Source organism: Rhinolophus hipposideros, assembly GCF_964194185.1.
Source record: "Rhinolophus hipposideros genome assembly, chromosome: 5".
Taxonomy (NCBI): Eukaryota; Metazoa; Chordata; class Mammalia; order Chiroptera; family Rhinolophidae; genus Rhinolophus; species Rhinolophus hipposideros.
The window spans coordinates 64,360,668-64,381,070 of NC_138051.1; the positions used below are offsets into that span (position 1 = coordinate 64,360,668).

The following is a 20,403-nucleotide window of genomic DNA, read 5'->3' on the forward strand; positions in this document are numbered from 1 at the left end:
TAGAGAACGTCTGGGGGACTTGAGAATTAAATGAAGCAAAGGTAAAAAGTGATTTTTACATTTGGGCCAGATTGTGTAGATGGGGGCCACAGGTAATCTTTGGTTTAAATACATTGTGGTTACATTTGAAGTGCTTTTTGTCTTAGATCTTGCTGTGAGGAAAGGTTGTTTGGGACCTAAATTTTAGAGATTTCTCTTACCAGTTGTGTTTAAAGCTAAATCTGGTGAAAGGTTGGTGTGGAGAGAAATAGATAAGTTTTTCTGCCTGAAACATAGACCCCAATTTCTGGAGGATGTCAGAAATAAAACAAAATTTTAAAGTAGTTAGTAAAATATAGAGGGCTATCTAATTTTAGTTATGAATAAAATTAAAGAGTTTAGGAAAATCAAAATACATTTTGAACTAGCCAGATAATTTTTTTATGGATAAGGTTGACCAAAAAAAGCAAGTTTAATTATATCAAGAAAACAGGAGAGTTTGAAATGCAGGATAGAAAAACTCCCAATAATACAAATGCTGAGGACATTTTGATATTAATCAGAACATCAAAGGCCTCCTAAAACAATTGATACAGTTTTTGTTTGACAAGCATTGAATGTCTAAAACATACTGTTTTGGGTCCAGTTGATACAGCAGTGAATGAAACTAAGTCTTTTCCTAGAGCTGTGTTCTGTCAGAGAAAGATGGTCATGTGGTCAGATGTCAGGAGGGAGTGCCCCTTTGAGAAAATGACATTGGAGAAGAAATGTGGAAGAAAGTCAGAGTGATCCAGGTAAATGTATGGGGGAAGAAGCAAAGGGAACAGCTGCAAGTGTAAAGCTCTGAGGTGGGATTGTGCTTTGTGTGTTTGAGGAAGAGAAAGAAACCAGTGTCTCTGGAGCAGAGTAAGCAAAGGAGAGAGATAAGGAAATGAGAAATAGTGGGAGGCCATCTTAGGGGAAACCAGTGAGGATGTGGCAGAGAATGAAACGATAGAACTTTTTCCTTACAGGATCATTCTGGCTGCTGAGTTTGAGAGTAGACCATATGGGGAACAAGAGTAGAATGGAGAGACTAGTAGGAGACTAATGCAGGTGAGAAATGATGGTGGCTTAGAACAGGGTAGGAGCTGTGATGGTGGTGAATGGGAGTTGGATTATGAATATATTTTGAAGGTAGAGCCAGTGGGATTTGCTGAGGTGGTTTGTGAAAGAAAAAGGGGGTCATGGATGACTCAAGGTTTTTTGGCTTTAGCAATTGGAAAAATAGGGTGGCTGTTTACTAAAACGGAAGATTTTGGGAGGGTGGTGATGGATTGTGTACAGGGAATCAGGATTATGATTTCGGACATGTTGAGTGTGAGATTCTTATTAGACATCCAAGTGGAGATTTTGAATAGTCAGTATTGTCACCCTTAAAAATAAAATAGCCAATTATTTCACCAGCAAAAATGAATTTATTTGGGAATGGCAGAGAAATTGAAATTTGGGATACTCGGGCGATGGCAAACCATAGACAAGTAGGGAGATTACAAAAGAGAGGAACGTTACTTTATAGAGAAAGGGAAAGAGTTCGGAGGGGCTGTTATAAACAAAATGTCCACTGGAGGAGACTGGGAATTCAAGTGTAGTGGCTTCCCATTGGCTGATTCCTGGTGGCTCCTCACTGGCTAGGTCTACTGCTAGGCAAGGAGAAAAGTCTCCCTTTTTTCTGCTGCTGTAGTACAGTAAGCCACTTCCCATGGAGAAATGTAAGGAAGACTATGCTTCTTACAGGAGTCTGCAAGGTCCCCTGAGTGGTGGTGAGTGAGAGCTCCTCCTGTAGGACTTCCCTACAAAGGACTATTCATTTTCACAGTATACAGACCTGGAGTCCTGGAGTGAGATTTGGGCTGGCCATTGGTGCAGAATGTAGGTTGTATTATATGTATAGCCATTAGACGAGGTGGGGGAGTGGGTCTTAGGATGCCACTTCCCAAATTATTTGAGCCACCCTGGGGCATCCTAGAGAACTCACAGGTGTTGCTGCAGGATATTTAAAATTTCCAGGAAAACATTATGTGTGCCTGCTATGTGTTTTTAAAAAAGATGTTTGAGATGTGAGCATATTTGTGTTTTGTATGTTTCTATGTGGCTGGGATCAGCTCAGTGCAGTTTTGTATGTGTACCTAGTGTTTTTCACATAAGAAATATGTAAGCAAACACAAAATTCACATTTTACTCAAATTATACCCCAATATGTCTACCACTCAGTTCCAGATAGCAGAAATGATTGTACTTAATTAGAAGTTCCTGGAGGGTGCACTAGATAATCTGTTCCGAAAACTAGGAGATTTGTGCAAAATGTCTTTTAAAAAGTGATTTATTTCTAAAATTCATGCATATTTTGATTTTTCCCCTCTAATATATTATTCCATTCTGAAACCTTAATAATATTTAGAATTAATCCGTGGACTATAAACATTTGTTGCAAGAATGAATAAATAGGCTGCTTTCTTTAAAAGAGTATACAACTCAACTTTGAGATAAGATGATGATGCTCAGAAAATTAAAGAGGTTTGGGTACTGATGGATGAGATCAGACGTCTTTAGAAGGAACATAATCTAGTAAATGAAGGCCAGGGAGATTTAGAACAGTCCAGGGAATTAGTTCAGACTCAGAAGAGTGTGAACACCTAGGAAGTTAAAATCCATTTTGTTATATCAGCTGAACAAAGTATGTAATAAGCTGAAGTTGATTAGGCCTTTAGGAGAAGCTTAAAAACAAAAGTTTCAAGCCATGTTTGTTCTGCCTTTAGGAGAGAAGGGATGGTTGGGGGGAGAGGCTGGATCTTCCAGTATTGAGTACTTTGGTTCTTAAGGGGCTATGTATCAGTTGTGATTCAAAAACTGTATTTCAAGGTTCATTATAGGTTGGTTGAATTCTTCCTCAGATGAGTCGTCTTTCTTTGCTTTTTTTCCTTGTATAACCAAAACCTGGTTTAATAATTTTGATACCAGGGGAGGAACAATGGAAGATTCAGGTATTCCAATTTCTGAAATCGGAATTTTGGTCCCCATTATGGTTAAATAAATTGACACACTGATTTATATAGTATGAGCTAGCCTTGGGAGCCTTGTTAAACTCGATGCAGTGACAAAAGTGGGTTTCTGGTTCTGCATTAGTATATGAAAGGGTGTGGCTAGGTGGTCATCACATTATTCCTTTATGATTCTCAAGATTTATAATTCCAATAGTAAGGCGGTCCTGTTCAGAAAACCAAACTTTTTAAAAAGGCATTTTTGGACTTAAGTCCCTTTTTAAGACCAAAAAGAAAATTTCACAATAATTTAATTTTTCTGACAAAATTTGCCTAATATTTAAAGAGATTTCCTTAGTCTCTTGAGCCTTTCCTCTATTCCTAGTTCCATACTAGGAAAAACATTAATTTCAGTGCTATTTTTCTTTACATTATGGCTAGCCTTTGTTTTTGTGTTAAGTTCAATCAAAAAAAATTTTTTTCCTGTTTGACCTGCCAGTTTTCATTCCTCTGACCATTGATGTTCCTCCCTCCCTTTCCCCATCTTTCCAAATGAGAGCCTGTGGAAGGCATTTTACCTGTAGTTCTGATTTGTGTGTTTCCTGTAATCATGTAGGAAATTTAGAGCTGAGTGGCATTAGATAGCCATCACATCACTTTTCCATCCAAATTTAGTTTTAGTATTGAAAACAGGCAGTGCTGTACACTTATTGCTAACAGTGAGTGACCTCAGGAATAATCTACCAATTTAAAACCGGATTCCTGGTTGTTCCTCCTTTCCCTGTTATTGTCTCAATCTCTCTTTTAAGTTTTATTGGCACCTCCATAAGTGTCCTTCTAAAACTTGTTTCAGATCTGTTTAGAGTATTTCAGGAATGGTTTGTGTACCCACCAGGATCAGATTCGGTTGCAGAAAGACCCCTTTTTCTTTGTGCCATTTTGTTTCTGTGTTATCCTGATGTTCTCGTCCCATTTTGGATTTGTTATATAAATGAGCACTCATATTCTTTCTAATCGGTTTTATTTACTAGAAATATTTTTTTGTTTCATGATACGGTTGACTGTAAAATAGCTTTCTGAAGTCTGAATTAGGATGTTACTCTCCTTGAGGATATTGGTCTGTGAAACACTGATGGAGGTTTAAAGGGTTTACTGAACGGTGTGAATCCAGGTCTAACACTGTCACGTCTCTGTAAGATCCCAGGTAAGGCAAGTTAGCTTCTGCTTTGCTTCTGGGTAACGTTTAGTTATTTTGCTAATCACTTTGTAAAAGGCTTTTTGGATACAAAGTTCTTTCTCAGGTTGTCTTTTGATTTCTGAAACTGGGATGGGGGTGTTTAATACAATATGGTGCTGCGAGTCAGCTCCTGAAGTAAGACATATTGCATATTTTCACAGGGAGAACTTGTATTTATTTAAATCTTTTATGAGGTAAAGTGTGGTTTGTTTGACATTTTTAGTGCATCAGAAAATGTTAACCTCTGAAGTAATGGCCACAGCACTACTGTGATCTTGAGCAAGTGTCTGTTCCTGAGCTTTCATGTCCTTTTCAGCACAATGTTGCAGACTGTGAGGGACAAAAACATTTTGGGATATGAGGTTTATGGTGACATGAGGACCACGAGGGCATAGGGATGCAGAAACTGGGGAGGAAGAAGGAGCAGCTGGTACAAGGCTCCAAGGTACAAATGCAGAAAGGGGGCCGGATGAGGTATTTGTGCAAGTTCTTTGTGGATGCCAAATGTTCCTTTACAGCTAAGGTGCTGTTACAGTTAGCGAAGATGTGTGTGTTTTTCTGGTGAGCTGTGCTTTGTTAGCTACAAGGCCACCTTGCTGGGGGGGGGGGGGTGTAGGATGCTGCCTTGAGAATGGAAGTAGAACCCACAAATCACCAATTCCAGCAGTTTTGCATTATAGTTAATTATTTTATTTGTACTGATAGTCTTATTTTCTATAAAATTGGTAGTACAAAAGAGAGGAATGGGATTATTACTGGAAATTTTGGGTGAGGGAGTTTTCTATCATTTCTAACTCTTACCATGTTTGGCTTGTGTAGTTTTGCCATCTATTAATCCAACACTAAAATCTGATCGTGGGTATCAGGTTCTCCTTTGTGGTTTGGTTTGTTAATAATTGAAGTACCTAAGGGTTCTGGGTGTGAACTCTGCCTACTTTATAATTAATTTAGAACCAGGGAAATTAGGATTTTCTGTTGAAATAATTAATAAAGCATTGTGTCTTCAAAATAAAATTTTATATATATGTAAAATTTACAGGGGTGACCAAAACATGATACTAGGACATAGTTTATGTTTTTACAGTGCTAAAGATGGAAGTGTTTTTAAACTTCTTGCTGTCTTCTTCCTTTCTAGTTTGGGTGTGTAGGAGTCTGTTTATCAGAAATTTTGCTAGTGCTGTTTTTTTTTTTTTAATCATGTAAACATGACCCTAGACAGCTGTGTTTAATATAGTAAAGAATCATGGGGAGACTTTACAGTGTTTCTTGTTGGGACGTGGTGTCTGTGTATTTTAGTATTTAAAGGATGTGGTTTGGGGCTTTGAAAATGAGAGGGAGGGTGCCTAACTCATAGCTGAATGCGTGCATATCTAGATTGTGTTGTCCTGGAGGTTGTTAAGTAATATGAACATTGTTTTCACACTAGTTAAACTGGCAGTATTAAGTAAAATAACTTTATTGTGGAAGTGTTTGTTTGTTGCATGGCTGGTGAGTAGGATTTTCTTTAAAATCTGATATTGCGTAGGAATGATGTAGGTGAGTATAGTTCTGGGGAAAAGGTGCTACCCAAGCTAAACTACTTTTTGCTTTGCAGAAAAGTAACCAAGATTAAAGGTGACAGTGGCCTGGAGAGTGTCCTCTGTGTCTTCACTTCTTCCACGTCCCATCTCTGAGAGACAGGGTGTTAGGTCAGGAAACGATGGGTGGAGTTCCTTCATTGCGTCAACTTCCTGGGCTGCCAGAGGTATTGATTAACCAGGCGCTCAAGTTCTACTTAGGAGATTCTTGATGACTGGCTGGTTTCTTTTAAGTCCTTCAGTTTGATGTTGATTTCTCTATGTACAAGGCAGTGTGCTGCATGCTCTGAGATACGGAAACGAGTAAGATTATTGCTATCTCTCAGGCGTTTACAGTGTAGCAGGGGAGATGACCACAGGATAGACCATGGTAAGTGCCCGAAGAGAGGCGTGGTCCTGGGAATTCAAAGGAGCCAGGTAGTAGCCATTCTGTAATATTGACGGGGTAGGGTTGGGCAGCGGATGAGACCTGTGCTGGGAGGGGCCCAGTTGGGAAAGTGGTTTCAGGAGTTAAAGTGGGTAGAGAATAATAAAGATGTTTAGGGAAGGAAGTCCATAGGGCCACTGTGAAGGTGAAGGAAAAAATAGGAGGAACTGAGGCATCTCTAATTCAGAAGTCCTGAAAATCCCCCCAAATTCTGTGCAAAATTGTTTATGTGTGTACTTTGGCATTTTTCTGGGGCAGAGAACTCAGACCTTTTTTCATATTCTGAAAGTGGTCCAGGGTCCGAAAAAAGTTGAGAACCGCTTACTAGGTTAACAGCCTTTGATGACGGAGAAGACGTTGATTTTTGAGGCTTTGAAGAGAAATAAGGAAGTCATGTAGTAGAACAGACTTTTCCTTGTGGAAGGTAGGGTGGGATTTGGGGAACTGAATGTATGCAGTGGTCTCTAGACCACTAGGGGTGGGTTGCCTTGTCAAAGTGCGTTTTCCACTCAGCAAATTAGGTAGATCTATTAGAAACTGTGTGACAATGAAAGGTAGGTGTTTTTCCGTCAGAGGAGTTCCTTAGCATTTCCCTCATTATTTGGAGGCCAGGTTGATGGAGATGTAGGGGGTTAGGGTGCTATTGTAGAATAGTTCCTGGCATTTACTCTTCCTAGAGCTCCTCTGATGTGTAAAGTGTTCTATGCTTGATCCTGTGGTGGAATCTATAAAATATGAGACAGGGACCCTGCCCTTCAGGAGCTGATGGTATGTAAAGAATGGAGAACCACTAGGATTTGAGGGTTTAGAAAATACAATCATAAATATTCTGTGCTTGTAATTAGGATCCTCTGTACAGCTGATTTGGTGACTTCTAGGCAAATCATTTGACTCTTCTGACTATTAATCGTTATATAAATGTGTGTATACACACATGCACACATGGCTTCATTTAAAATACTGTAAAGTACGTTTTAATAAATGACCGAGCATTTAGTGTTCTAAGATGAACTGCCACTTGTATACTCAATCATTAAATTAAAATAGTATTCATTCATGAAATTGTGTCATTAAGTATATTTATGTTCATTATAATATATTCATTATATACTATATATATTCAGTAAGTATATTTATGATCTGTATTATGAAATATATTCATTAAAATTTTATTCATTAAAATATACTTTGGTCAATTTTCACATTTGTGAAATGGGAAGAATTATAATTGTACTTACAGAGTTGTACTGAAGATGAAATTAATTAATACATATACATATATAATGAAGATCTTTAGAATAGTGTACAGCTTAAGTGCTCAATAAATACCAATGGCTGTTATTAATAATATTAATATTTTAATATTAATGTTATAATTTCCTCCTTCTCCATGGGTGAATGTGGGGGGTGTGTGACTTCCTATAAAAGGTTTTACAGTGAGATGTCTTTAAATAGCAAAATTTCCTATGCGTTTCCTATGCATAAATTAAATGTTTAATTTATATTTATCTTTAAAGCTGTGAAAGTACACTTATACAAGGCAGATTGAGGTATTTATTAGATTGCTCATTTATGTTGTAATATGAGAGATTGAAAGCTATGTATTTAAGAAACTGATTGATTGATCTTTACACTGTTTTCTTTCAGTTCTTTTTTGACTGCCTGTGTGTTTGTTGCCTTTTCATTTCTTTATATCTTTCTTGTTGCTTTCTGATTAACTTCCTGTCCAGTTTTCAGTAATGGGTGTGGAGTAGGGTAAGAACTTCTTGTGGTTTGTGCCCAGTATCTGAACCAGGAAGAAGTGATGAATCAGGCAGCCTGTGGTTTAGTGGGGAGGGACTTAAAATGAGCCTGCAGAGCTGCCCGGCCCAGGGACTCAGGGAATCGGTTTTCTCCAAATCAGATGGTGTGCAGCTCCATACTGTGTGCATAATGGACATCCAGTGTTTTCAAAATGTTTCCATTTATTTACATTTATTTCTCCTTTTTAAAAACCAGTAATTATGGGAAATTTTAGTTATGTACAATAATACAGAAACAGTAAGAGTGATAAACCCACACTTAGTTACTACCCAGTTTCATGGCCATTCTCGTTTGATCTATACAACCAACCACTTCTTCTCTCCCATATGGTTTTGAAGGAACTCTCAGACATCATATAGCTTAATCTAAAAAGATGTTAGGATATGCATCTAAGTGATGAGGACTTAAAAATACATACATACGTATATTATACATGTACAAACAGTGATTTTTATGGTATGTCTGTTTGATTTGGGATCAACATACTTGGTTTCTTAAGTCTCTTAATGTATAGTCTCCTCTCTCTCCCCGCCCCTTTCCCCGCCGACTTTGCTTGAAGAAACCAGCCTTATTTTGTTCTATAGTTTCCCCAGTCTAGATCTAGATTTTGCTGTTTTCTATCTCTTAGGTGTTCAGCATATTTTTATCTCTTGTGTTAACTATAAATTGTTAGCTGGCTCTAAAGGATTGGCCAGATTAGGATTGATTTTTTTTTTAATTGCTTTTTTTCCCCTATCAGGAGTATATAATGTCTAATTGTGTTTCTATTTTGTTATGTTAGCAGCTACTGATGATCGATACCTAGATCTATTAATTCACTGAAAGTTAGAAAATGGTGCTATTTCTAGCATTCCTTCCATTTAGTTTGAATCAAAACTTATCAGGAAATAAAATGATGTTTAAGTCCTTAACAGCTTTAAGAGTAGTATTTTGAATTAGTGTTCTTTCTCTATGACTTTGTAGCAGTGATTAAAATACAGTACACGATTTGGTGATAAGATGCACAATATACTGGTCTGGGCAGCTGAGGACCGCAGAATGACTTCAGACCCACGTGGTCCCATCTGGTTAGGAAGCTGTCTGAGAGAGCTTACTGATGGCTGTTTCCCAGCTGGAAATAACAATTAGGGATACATGTGCACTGTAATTAGTATGTAACTTCCCGGCTTATATACTGTACGTTTCTGTTCTAAAGTCTTACCTGCTTATGAAGTTATTGTTTTTTTAATGAGTTTATTTTATGTGTTTAATTTTCTAAAAATCAGTTCTAGGCTTGATTTGGAATCAGGACCAATAAAGTCTAAACTATGTCTCCTTAGTACAGTTAGCTTTGGTGTTACTTACTAAAGACCTTGGTTTCAAAACTGTGCAGTATTTTTTTTTAAATTATAGAAGAGAGTTTTGAAAGATAATCTGATTTTGTTCAGTTTTCTAGTTTACAGTAAGTCCTATTTCATAACTTCTGCATTTTACATTGAGTATTATCCAAAGAGGTCTGGTATCCACTTGGTTGTCTTTGAGGACCTTCCAAATTGTCCTCTATTGATACTTATAATATGACAATATTTTTGTTTTTGGAAAGATTCAACTTGTTGAGGAAAAAAATCAGTTACCTACCTCATTGGTATTTTGTGTAAAGCAGGCAGCTGAAGCTGGTGCACTAGAGAGTGGGCTAAAGCCTAGGGCTTGACCATCTCGGGGTGCTCAATAAGAGTATCTGTGGAAGGGTTAATTGGGGAGATTTTCTTGAATAAATCTGAAAGTGACCAGATAATTAACTTCTTTCCCCTCATACATTCTTACTGCCTTTCTTCTTCACTCTTCAGATCTTGTTCAAGCTCAGTGCTCTTGCGGTGAGCAGACTTCTCTCTCACTCAAAGCTAGTAAGTATGGTTGAATTTAATCTTCAGATACATGTGCAATGGAATAAACCTGATTTTCACTTTTCTTTGGGGGATTTTGAGTCTGCTTTCCAGATGAACTTGGACTTTGATCGTGTAAGTGGACATAGAAGGGATATTAAAATGATAGATCAGGAAATAAAATTTAAGTTTTTCAGCAGTTTGCCAGATGGCTCTTCAGCAAGTTATTTTTAAGGTAACTCTCTAGAAAATAATGGTATAATAAATCTCTTTAATGAATAGCAGTTTTGTTTTCTGGGCCATCACCTTGCTGCTAATAGCTTGTGGGATCCAACACAGGCTGGAGTGATTCAGTTGAGGTACTTGTGCAGGAGAGATGGATGTTACATTCTTATTAACCCTGTTTTCCCGATTCAGGCTGTGTCATCTAGAATACATCACTCAAATTCAACAAACATTTTTTGAGTGAAGCTAGGGCGACAGTGTTAACCAGGCAGACACGCGTCCCTGTCCTGGGAAGCTTACCGCTTAGTGAAATCAGACACAGAACTCTCTGGGTGGGACGGTGGAATTCCACATAAGTTTCTCTTTTGCCCAATTGTCGGGAGCTGTTTTTTGAGGAAAGTCAGAGACTACCTTTGAGTCGAGAGAGTAGAATACAAGCCAGGTTTTAAAATTGAACAACATAATGTTATTTTTGTTGGCATTGAGTTTGGTATGTAGAAAACAATGGACCTTTTTTCAGTAAACAAGAAACCTGCTAGTGATGTCTGCCTATTGTTATCTTCTTTTTTCTTTTAAGATTTTGTGCTGAGTTGCAGCAGATCTTCTTAGTTTAGATTTTCTGAAATAATGTTTCTCTCGTCTCCTTTCTCCTCACCTTTAGTGTTGGCTGGTAGCATTAAAATTTATTCTGATATTATGTGGTTGATCATTAGCTACTTCCAGTCCTTTGGGTAGCAGCTAAATGTAAAATAAACATGGTTATCATATATCCTGTATTTTATGAGATAATCTCATTTCAAATATTTTGTTCCATTTTTGGACACTTTTTAGTTTGGATGATAAATGGTCCTTTACGTCAGTGCTGTTTAACCTGAGTCCTCGGACCCTGATGAACTTTAAGCAGGTGGTTTGTGAATCTCCTGCAACGATAATGCCAAGCTTTGTAGATATGTGCTCTTTTCTCAGGAGAGGCCCATTTGCTTTCAAATGAGATTTCAATTAACAGGAATGATAACATTTTTTTCCCTTCCAGACATATTTTGCAGAAAGTTAGAAGATTGTCCAGCTGTTTATTATTATTGGAGCAGTGAGCTCTTGAATCATTTGAAGTGTTCTTTTGAGCCAACTTGGATTATATAGAGATCAAATCAAAATAGCTTTGTTATTTTTCTTTTATGTGATCTTAAAACATCAAACTTTAACGTGTGAGTTCTTACATTTATCCCATTGTTATGGGCTGAATTGTGCTCTTCTTCCCCCTTCATACCTGGTTGAAGCCTAACCCCCAGTACTTAGCCTACCTTGGAATGTTACTGGATGTGGAGAGAGAGTGGGGCCTAATTAATCTAACTGGTGCCTTTAGAAGAAGAGGAAATTTGAACGCAAAAGATAGACACCAGGGCATATGTGAACAGAGGGAAGACCAAGTAAGGACACAGTGAGAAGACAGCTATCTGCAAACTAAGGAGAAGGGCCTCAGAAGAAAACAAACTTGATGACACCTTGACCTTTGACTTCTAGCCTCCAGAACTATGAGGAGTAACTTTTCTGTTGTTCAAGCCCCCCAGTCTGTGGTATTTTTGCATGGCAGCCCTACCAAACTAATATGCTCATGAAAGGCAGTAGTTGAGTGACAAAAAGTATATAGCAAGGTAACAACTTTTTCTCTTTGGCCCAGTGCATTTTAGGGGAATGATGAAATATGTATAGCTTCACACAGTCTGGTACCTGAAAGAGACGATAGGACCTAGGAAATCTAGATGTAACATTAATTCCTATTCTTCCTGGTCTTATTTTTTAGTGATTTGTTTATTCTTTTAGAATCTTCCCCTTGCCTGTGCTTATATTTTAATGCATTTTCTTCTGTAGCATTTCTCACTTACTTTTTGTAAATGAGTCTATTACAAATCAACACCAGAACAGTATCTCTGTGTGTTGTCCCATGTGTGTTCTGTACAGTCATTCCAGCACTGTCTCCTTCTCTGGTGATGTCTGTCATCTGTCCTCACGCCTCTCCAGACTGTCAGGTTTTGACAATACAAGCATACCTCGGAGATATGGGGGTTGCTTCCATACCACCGCAATAAAGCAAGTATTACAATAAAGCAAGTTGTAATCTTCTTGCTGGTGGGGGCTTGCTTTTAACTTGGAAAAAAACTCAACATCTGTGAAGCATAATAAAATGAAACCCAATAAAACAAGGTATGCCTGTATGTTCACTTTTTGAAGTTTCTCTTTGCCAAAAATGAAATTCGAATGTTTCTATAGGTAGCTTGATTCAATACATTGGAAATGTTTAGATTTGGAAATGAATGAAAAGCTAGGGGATGAATGTATGTTTCTCAAGTTTGCCAGAGGGCAGGAATTCCAGCAGTTTTGTTCATGCTGAAGCCCCAGGGTCTGGCACAATGCCTGACACTTAGCAGTGTGGTCAATAGTTGATAAACGACTAGATTAATTTTAAGTAAGGTTTCAATTCATGGCATCCAAATTGAGCCCATAGCCCCACTTCTGCTTCCTTTTCCAATTAGACTGCTGAGTCTTCGTTTATGATGTTGAGAATCAGCTTGCTAAGGAGTAGCCATTCCTGTGACCCTCACCTGCTCCCTTCCTTGTTGCACGGTGGGTGGGTGGGGTACGTAAGTAAGAGCATAGTCTCTGGCTCCTGACCACGTGTGCAACCAGGCTCCCCTACGTGCCTGCTGCGTGATCTTGGCAAATACCTTACCTTCCTCTGCTTTGGTTTCTTCATTTACAATTGGAGATCGAGTATACGCTTAAGTGTTTTTGGGGTTGGGGGGTTGTGAGCTTAGAACAGTGCCTGGCACATACCGTGTTTACCTGAAAATAAGACCTAGCTGGACCATCAGCTCTAATGCGACTTTTGGAGCAAAAATTAATATAAGACCTAGTCTTATATTAATTACAAATCAACACCAGAACAGTATCTCCGTGTGTTGTCCCATGTGTGTTCTGTACAGTCATTCCAGCCCTGTCTCCTTCTCTGGTGATGTCTGTCATCTGTCCTCACGCCTCTCCAGGCTGTCAGTTTTTGACAATATAAGCATACCTTGGAGATACTGTGGGTTGGTCCTTATGGGTTCTTGTGGGTTTAATCTTATATTAAAATAAGACCGGGTCTTATAATGTAAGACCGGGTCTCATATTAATTTTTGCTCCAAAAGATTCATTAGAGCTGATGGTCCGGCTAGGTCTTATTTTTGGGAAACATGGTAGTAAGCATTTTAGAGTTGTTAAAGCTATTATTATTCTAGTGTGAAAAATAGCTCTTCTGTTCTTATTTATTTGTACTTTTATCTGGTTCTACAGTGGTTTCTTTCCCCAGGTATAAAAACAATTCTCTTTAAACAACAAAACCTTTGCCATAAAAGTGGCATGATTTTCTAGGTGGTAGCAGTGTAGGTTAGCACTACCCCTTTGGAGAGTGTTTGGGCGAGATAAAGCATCGTAAGAACACAGTGTGACTCAGGAATTCCACTTCTGGGAAACTTCTAAGGACATACCCTTAAATGCATAAGAGATTGTATCTATGAAGATGTTACATTATATTGTCCAGGGTTGGAGAGAATGGTTTAATAAATCCTGGTACTTACGCATTTACAGTTGATGGGTCTGTAATAACATGTAAAACACTTGTCATGAAAAGCACAGCATTGTGTGTACGCTGTGATTACAACCATGTTAAGCAAATACATTCATCCAGGAATTTCCAGAGGATAGGACTTAACCTGGAGTACCCAAGGAGTAGTTTTATATGAGAGAGAAGACAAGTGCACAAATCCCACTATGTGATTTTCTGTCCGATTACATGGCAGTTTGGACTTCTTGGTGCCTAATGATTAGTTTTCTGCAGTATAAATTTCCACACTTATCATTTAGAAGTGCTAAGTTTTCACTTCAGTATTTAAATTGGCTTCGGTAAGTTCTAAAAACAAGCCCCCAAACAGCAGCTTTTTCAGTTTTCTTCTGTTGACTTAAAGCCCATTTCTTTCCAAGCGGTACTTAACCAAATGCACCTTGACCAGCCAGTGTGGGTAGCTCCGTCAGTCTTGTTTCCACAAACCCTAGAGGAATGTGGTAGAAGGAAGAGTAATTACTAAACAGCTGGGCATGATCAGGACTGCAGTTTACTTTACCTTTATTTCTTTGGGAAACACCATGAGTCCTATTTCTGCAGTAATCACCCCACCCCCATCACCCCCACCCAAGATTGCTGACAAAAGTCTTAGCTAGCCAGCTCTTTTGTCTTCGTTGATACTGCAAGCAAAGTGTTTTGCTTGGTGCCTTAGTATTTGTTACCCTGAATTTTGAGTTTTTTACCTCTTTGTTTTCTTTCCTGAGGGATAAGCCATTTTAAAATTCAGTTACTTGTAATGGTGCTAATGTGCCAGCCTGTGCCCAGCTGGCTGTATTAGGTACTTGGCTTAAGACTGAGGCAGACAACCCAGGGCTTGGGTGAGCATGTTGGCAGGAAGCACAGGGGGTGTTGCACTTACACTCTAGAATTAGTAGCTGTTCTCTTATTTTTTATATCAAACTTTATTTGGCACCTGATGAATTTTTGAACTGGGTTCATGGCTTATATTGAGTCTTTAACATTTATCCCCTAGGGGAAGCTGACGTCCTTATGCCTGAGTTACATTTTGGTCAAATGGGGCATGTGTTAAAACTTTGTGATTAGTTCTTTGAAAGTACTGCCTGTGCAAGTGATGTCAAAATTGCTATTGCCTTAAACTACATAAGTTTATATAAAAGATGTGGAAGAATGATTGGTTTCAAAGTAGAAAAAAGCACCAGCTCATTTAAGAAAGTAACTATTATGTGAAAGGGTAGAGGTTTTCTTTTCCTTTGTTTTATGTAAGAAACATTAGGATAGGAAAAATAAGCAAGAGGAACGTTGAATATCTCAAAATCTGTGGAGGCAGAATTTTCTTGGTAATGCTCGATGTACTTTTCAAAATATATTAATGATTTGGGGGGAATTAAACTTTATTGCGTTTCATTTGGATTTTGATGTTCATTCTGACTGGGGCTACAAACCATAGACGTCTTACCAGCTTAGGTGGCAATAAATTGTGATACGCAGAGTTTTGTGTTTGGCATTATGTCACAGGAGCAACAGGAAATAACTGTGAACTACTGTATACTGGGTTACCTTAGATAATAAATGTAATTTTTACAAAATGAAATACTCTAATTTGTCTCTATTCCCAGCTGTTATTTAATAATTCACAACAGTCTGATTAAGTGTTCTTTCCTGCAGGCCCTCTCTGTTCCTCCCTACCTACTCCAAGAAAAGGGGGGAGGGGGACCCATGTGAACCAGCATATCACTAATTCAGTATTTTGCAATACTGTCCCCTGTGTCAGGTGTCACTTCTGTTGTGATCACAATAGAAGAGCAAAGCAATGGCTACCATTCCGCACTTGTAATATTCCTTTACAGTATGTTTTATATACTTTGTTGCCCCATCAAGCTTATCATAGCCTTTATTTTCTGGAAGTTAGCTTTGTTTGGTCTTTAATCATGGTATCCAATCTGTATTAGTGATAACCGTGAGGCAGGTATGTGCTGTACTTAAATACTGGGGTGCATTCTAAGAATGATGAAAGCTATGAGCAATGAGTTATTGAAAATCGTGTGTGTGCGCGCTCGCGCCCGTCCGTGTGTCTAAAGCCTATTCTCTGTATTACTCAGATTCTATTAACTGACAAGAAAGGGTCTTTCCATTAAATTGTGCGCTACTAACCATCTGACTCCTGAGGCAAAGTTCAAAGTTCCATGACATGGCTTTAGAGTATAAATACTCCCTAAAAGGAGTGAACTCCCTCCCTGAAAAAAGTCAGCCCCAAATATTTGGGAGCTCAGCTTGAGAAATACCATCTTTTCCCACCTAGCATTTGTTCTGTTTTATTGTTGTTAAGTTGCTCTGTGGGAGTTGGATGCATTCTGTCAGTGCGTAGAGGCTTCTGGAGGGAAGTGTTTTCTGATGCCTGTATTCACACCCTCCTGGTCTTGGCACTTTTTCCACTTTAATAGCCATGGAAGCAGTTTCTACATACTTCTACTTGAGCATGGCTTCCTTTGTGATATGATGTCAGCTTTAACTCATCACAGCTCTGTGTAGAGGTTTTACATGGCACCTAAGAAAAATGGACCCAATTTGTAAGCTAAAAGCTCTTTGAATAGATGCTGTCAGAATTATTTAATTTTGTGTCATAACTGAACTAGGATTTTATATGGGTTTTTATTTTTTTTGGTAGTAAGGAAAATATAGATCCAGGAGACTGTTACCTGATTCAGATCTTAATTCTACCACTATCTAGCTGTAGGTCTTCAAAGCACATTTTCGCTTCGTTACTTCATTTGCAAAAGCAAGGATTTCATTATGTATGCATGTGGTACCTTGCTCTACCTTGCTCGCGTTGCTAATCGTTTCTGTAATGGTCCGGTGAAGAAGGCAGTCCTGAGATGTTCTCTGGAAGATTTTACATTTATAAAGAAACAGTGAATTTATTTACTGTATACTTTTTTCCCTCTAAAGGTATCGTGGAAGGGGTCTTTCAGGGACTATTCTGTTTTTATTCCGCTGACATTTTGTAAATAAAGAGTAGCTCTAATTATGTTAATAAATGATGACTGCTTTTTGGAATTAGCATTCCTGTACTTTTAATGAAGCAGAAAGAAACAGAAAATATCGCATCTTCTTTTTTATTTTAATTAAAAAACATTTTTTCTTTTAAACTGTTTTTTTTAATTGGGGAATATTGGGGAACAGTGTGTTTCTCCAGGGCCCATCAGCTCCAAGTCGTTGTCCTTCAGTCTAGTTGTGGAGGGCGCAGCTCAGCTCCAAGTCCAGCCGCCGTTTTCAATCTTTAGTTACAGGGGGCGCAGCCCCCCATCCCATGCGGGAATTGAACCGGCAACCTTGTTATTGAGAGCTCAGGCTCTCACCACCTGAGCCATCTGGCCGCCCCTCTTCTAAACTGTTTTGGTAGCTAGGCACCACAGACGAGAGCGACAAGCTAGAAAGCACTGCCTTCCTGGTAGCCTTCCTATCGGCACCAAGCCTATTAGCACTTAGAGAAACCCTGTCCGCTCCGCCCGCCTTGTCCTTACCCCACTGCTGCCACTTGATTGCTCGTTGATCAAGTTCATCCCTCCACGGACAACAGTCAGTGTGACTCTTTTAGACTTTGGGATCTCCCCAAGCAGTGTTTTTCTAAGCAAAGTTAAAGTCTCTTCCATGGCTTCATTTGGGGATTATACACTATGTGTAGGTGAGAGTTTTTTTCTGGCTTTTTGGAGCTGATATCAGAAATTACAGTCTAAAAGGAATACTGGAATTATTTGAAAGCAGGATTTTGGCTTCTCAGGGAGGAAAGTTGTTCAAGTTTTTTTAATTGACGCATGGTTGTATCTTACCTTATTCCTGGAAAGGATTGAAGGTGACAGGCGTATACAAAGACTATCTCCACAGCCAGGTTTCACGACAGAGTCGCTCGGGTTCACTGTCTTACCTCCAGTCAGCCCTCCGTCACGAACTACCCCCCCGGTGCAGCGGGGTCAGCAGCGATCTCCATCAGGACCTGGCACAGTTCTTTATTTGGCCTCGCTGTAGGGTCTAAAAGTGACCTTCCTTTTATGTATTTTTTCCCTCTGATTATAAGAGTAACATATGTAATATGAAAATTTTGGGAAAAGACATTTGTAGTCTCTATCCAGAAACCCTTTTCTTATTAAAATGTTTCCATGGCAACTTTCTTGTTCCTTTCTTTCTATTCTCTTGGCCAGACCTGTGTCAGCCTGCTTGCTAGATAGCTCTATCTTGCAGGCAACATTTTTTAAAACTCAACTGACCTCAGCTTCCCCTGCTCCAAATCTGCTCAGCTACCTTTGTCACCATCTCACTAAAAGGTATCATACCACTCTTCATCCAGTTTCTGAAGCCATACGATGAGGACCTGTCTCCTCTCCCGCACCCTCCATTTATAACTAGCAGCTAGAATCTTGCCCGTTCTTTCGTACTAACCCATTGACTTGTCATCTTTCCACTCATGGCACCTTAGCTTGGACTCTGATTATTTCTCCCCTACCCCAGTTTCCAAAAAGCACCACTAATTTTGAACCCCTTTGGACTTCATTTCTCTTCCTTCAGGGCTTAGCTTACTACAATCAGGGCTTCTCTGGCCTCTTTCTACATCCTCAGGACGGAGCTCGGTGCTGCTGGTGGTTCCCCTGCTCCCTCCACCCACCCCTTCCTTCTCTAACCCCCACGGGACCTCCCCGCTCTCCCAGCACCAGTACTACCCTTACAACATGGATCACATTCTCGTAATTGCCTGTGTACTTTTCTGTCTTCTCAGAGGCAGGCGATTATGTCTTATTCATAATTGCACCAGTAATATGCAGCCCAGAGTTTTAATAAATTTCTGATAATAAATGGATAGAAGGAAATGGGTGGCAGTTAATATGAACACATTTTGAAGCTGTTATGTTAGTTTTATGGTTCTGGCTGCCTTAACATTTGTATCTTAAGTGATGTGACTGGCCTTCCTCCACCTGGCCCTGTGCTAATGATTCTGTGAACAAGCTTGCTAAGTGTGCAGTTTGGTGTCAGGCACAGCAGGAGTGACGCTGACAGGTGGGCCCCACCGCCTGGCATTGCATGGATGAAGAGGGTAGGCTTTCCTGTAGGTACCAGCAGGGTAGCAGAGAGGAGATGGCTGCTTAAACTACCATGTTTCCCCGAAAGTAAGACCTAACCGGAAAGTAAGCCCTAGCATGATTTTTTAGGATGACATCCCCTGAACATAAGCCCCAATGCGTCTTTTGGAGCGACAATTAATATAAGATCCGGTCTTATTTTCGGGGAAACACGGTAGGGTGGTTGTGCTGGGGATGAAGAAGAGGGAGCATATTAGCGACTTGGTGATTGGATGTGGGGGTCAGACGTACTTACTCTACGTCTAAATGACCCACCTTTCTGGCATGGTTGACCAGGTACTTGATGGTTGTATTGATTTTTGAGATTCTTTTTGACTTCCGGGTGAGGATGGCTACCAGGCAGGCAACAGAAGATGAAGTTTGGGAGAACACACCACTGGAGAGTCGTCAGTGTGTGGTCGTTAAAACTGTGGGATCACTTAGATTTACGGCTTAAGAGGAATAATGATCTAGAAAAACAAAGAACGCTGAGGAACACAGATGTTTGAAGGGCCCGGGAAGAGAAGAGAGCTGGGAAAGAGTTTCAAAGAAACGGAGGAGTTGGAGTGGAAGAGGAAGTTTGACAACAAAAAGGCCATTAGCGTTTTTCTGTTTGAAAGAGATTAACCAGAAGAGGTCTGTCTTCTTCACGAGCTGTTAGGATAAACGCTTCAGTGTGGCAGGTCAGCTTGGCCTTTTCTCGGGCAGTTCCCCCTCAGCCTGTAGAGGTAGCCTGGCTAGGCAGCGCCGCCCAGGTCCAGGATCCCACTGACACTCTTACGTCAGATCTAACACATGACCTTTAACGTTCCTTCCAAATGAACTCTAAGGATAAAAACAGATTCTCCGTCCAATCCCAGAAATTCTGATTCAGTGGGCCCAAGGATCTTAAATTTTTACAGGGACATTTCTGAGCATCTAAGGAACACTTAATTGTAGGTAGGTGCATTTTATTTAATTTCAAGAGAGCAGGACTTTATTATGACGAACTTTAAAAATACAATTGAGATGAAGTGTTGGCAACCATGGAAACCTGGCTGGAGCTTTCTGCAGTGCCTGTTTAGGGAGTTAGGTGGGGGTGGGGAAAGCGCCACCATCTGGTGTAATCTGTTAGAGAGAGGTGTAAAGTTTTTATTTTATGGATTTATGCAGAAGCCCCTGGTGCCCTGCTCATATCCATGTGGTCCACCACTGATTTCAACCAGAACTCAGAGTTCGGCCGTATCTTACTTACTCTACGTCTTGCCAGCACATTTCTATTTTCTGTCTGAGGCCCTCAAGACCAGCAAAGGAAGGGAAGCGGTTAATAGCCCAGGTAGCCTTCAGCCAGTTGGGAATGTGAGTCTAAATGTTCTGCCTCCTTCAGGGGACCCACAGAATGGTCCCTCACCCTCCAGCAGTCACCCTGATTGGCTAGTATCCTTCCCTGTTGTCCTTCCCTTCCCTCACTTCTGTTCCCTGGGATCATCTCCTATTTAATCGTGCTAAAAGCTGATCCATTAGGAATGTGTCATTTGAGCTGACTTTACAGGTTGATAAATGCAAA

General features: G+C 39.6%; 1 protein-coding gene across 10 annotated transcripts in view; it reads left to right on the forward strand.

Annotated features, from left to right (window-relative positions):
• FBXO34 (F-box protein 34) overlaps nucleotides 1–20,403 on the forward strand; it is a 71,585-nt gene that overhangs the window by 46,667 nt on the left and 4,515 nt on the right. For 3 of the 10 annotated variants that reach the window (XM_081049175.1, XM_081049176.1, XM_081049179.1), the window contains one exon: nucleotides 9,870–9,926. The exons of 6 other annotated variants lie outside the window; for them this stretch is intronic. The gene's annotated coding sequence lies outside the window, so the exon portion shown is untranslated. Of the gene's footprint in view, nucleotides 1–4,095; nucleotides 4,204–9,869; nucleotides 9,927–20,403 lie in introns of those variants that run through there. One more of the 10 variants, XM_081049171.1, reaches the window with a different exon arrangement.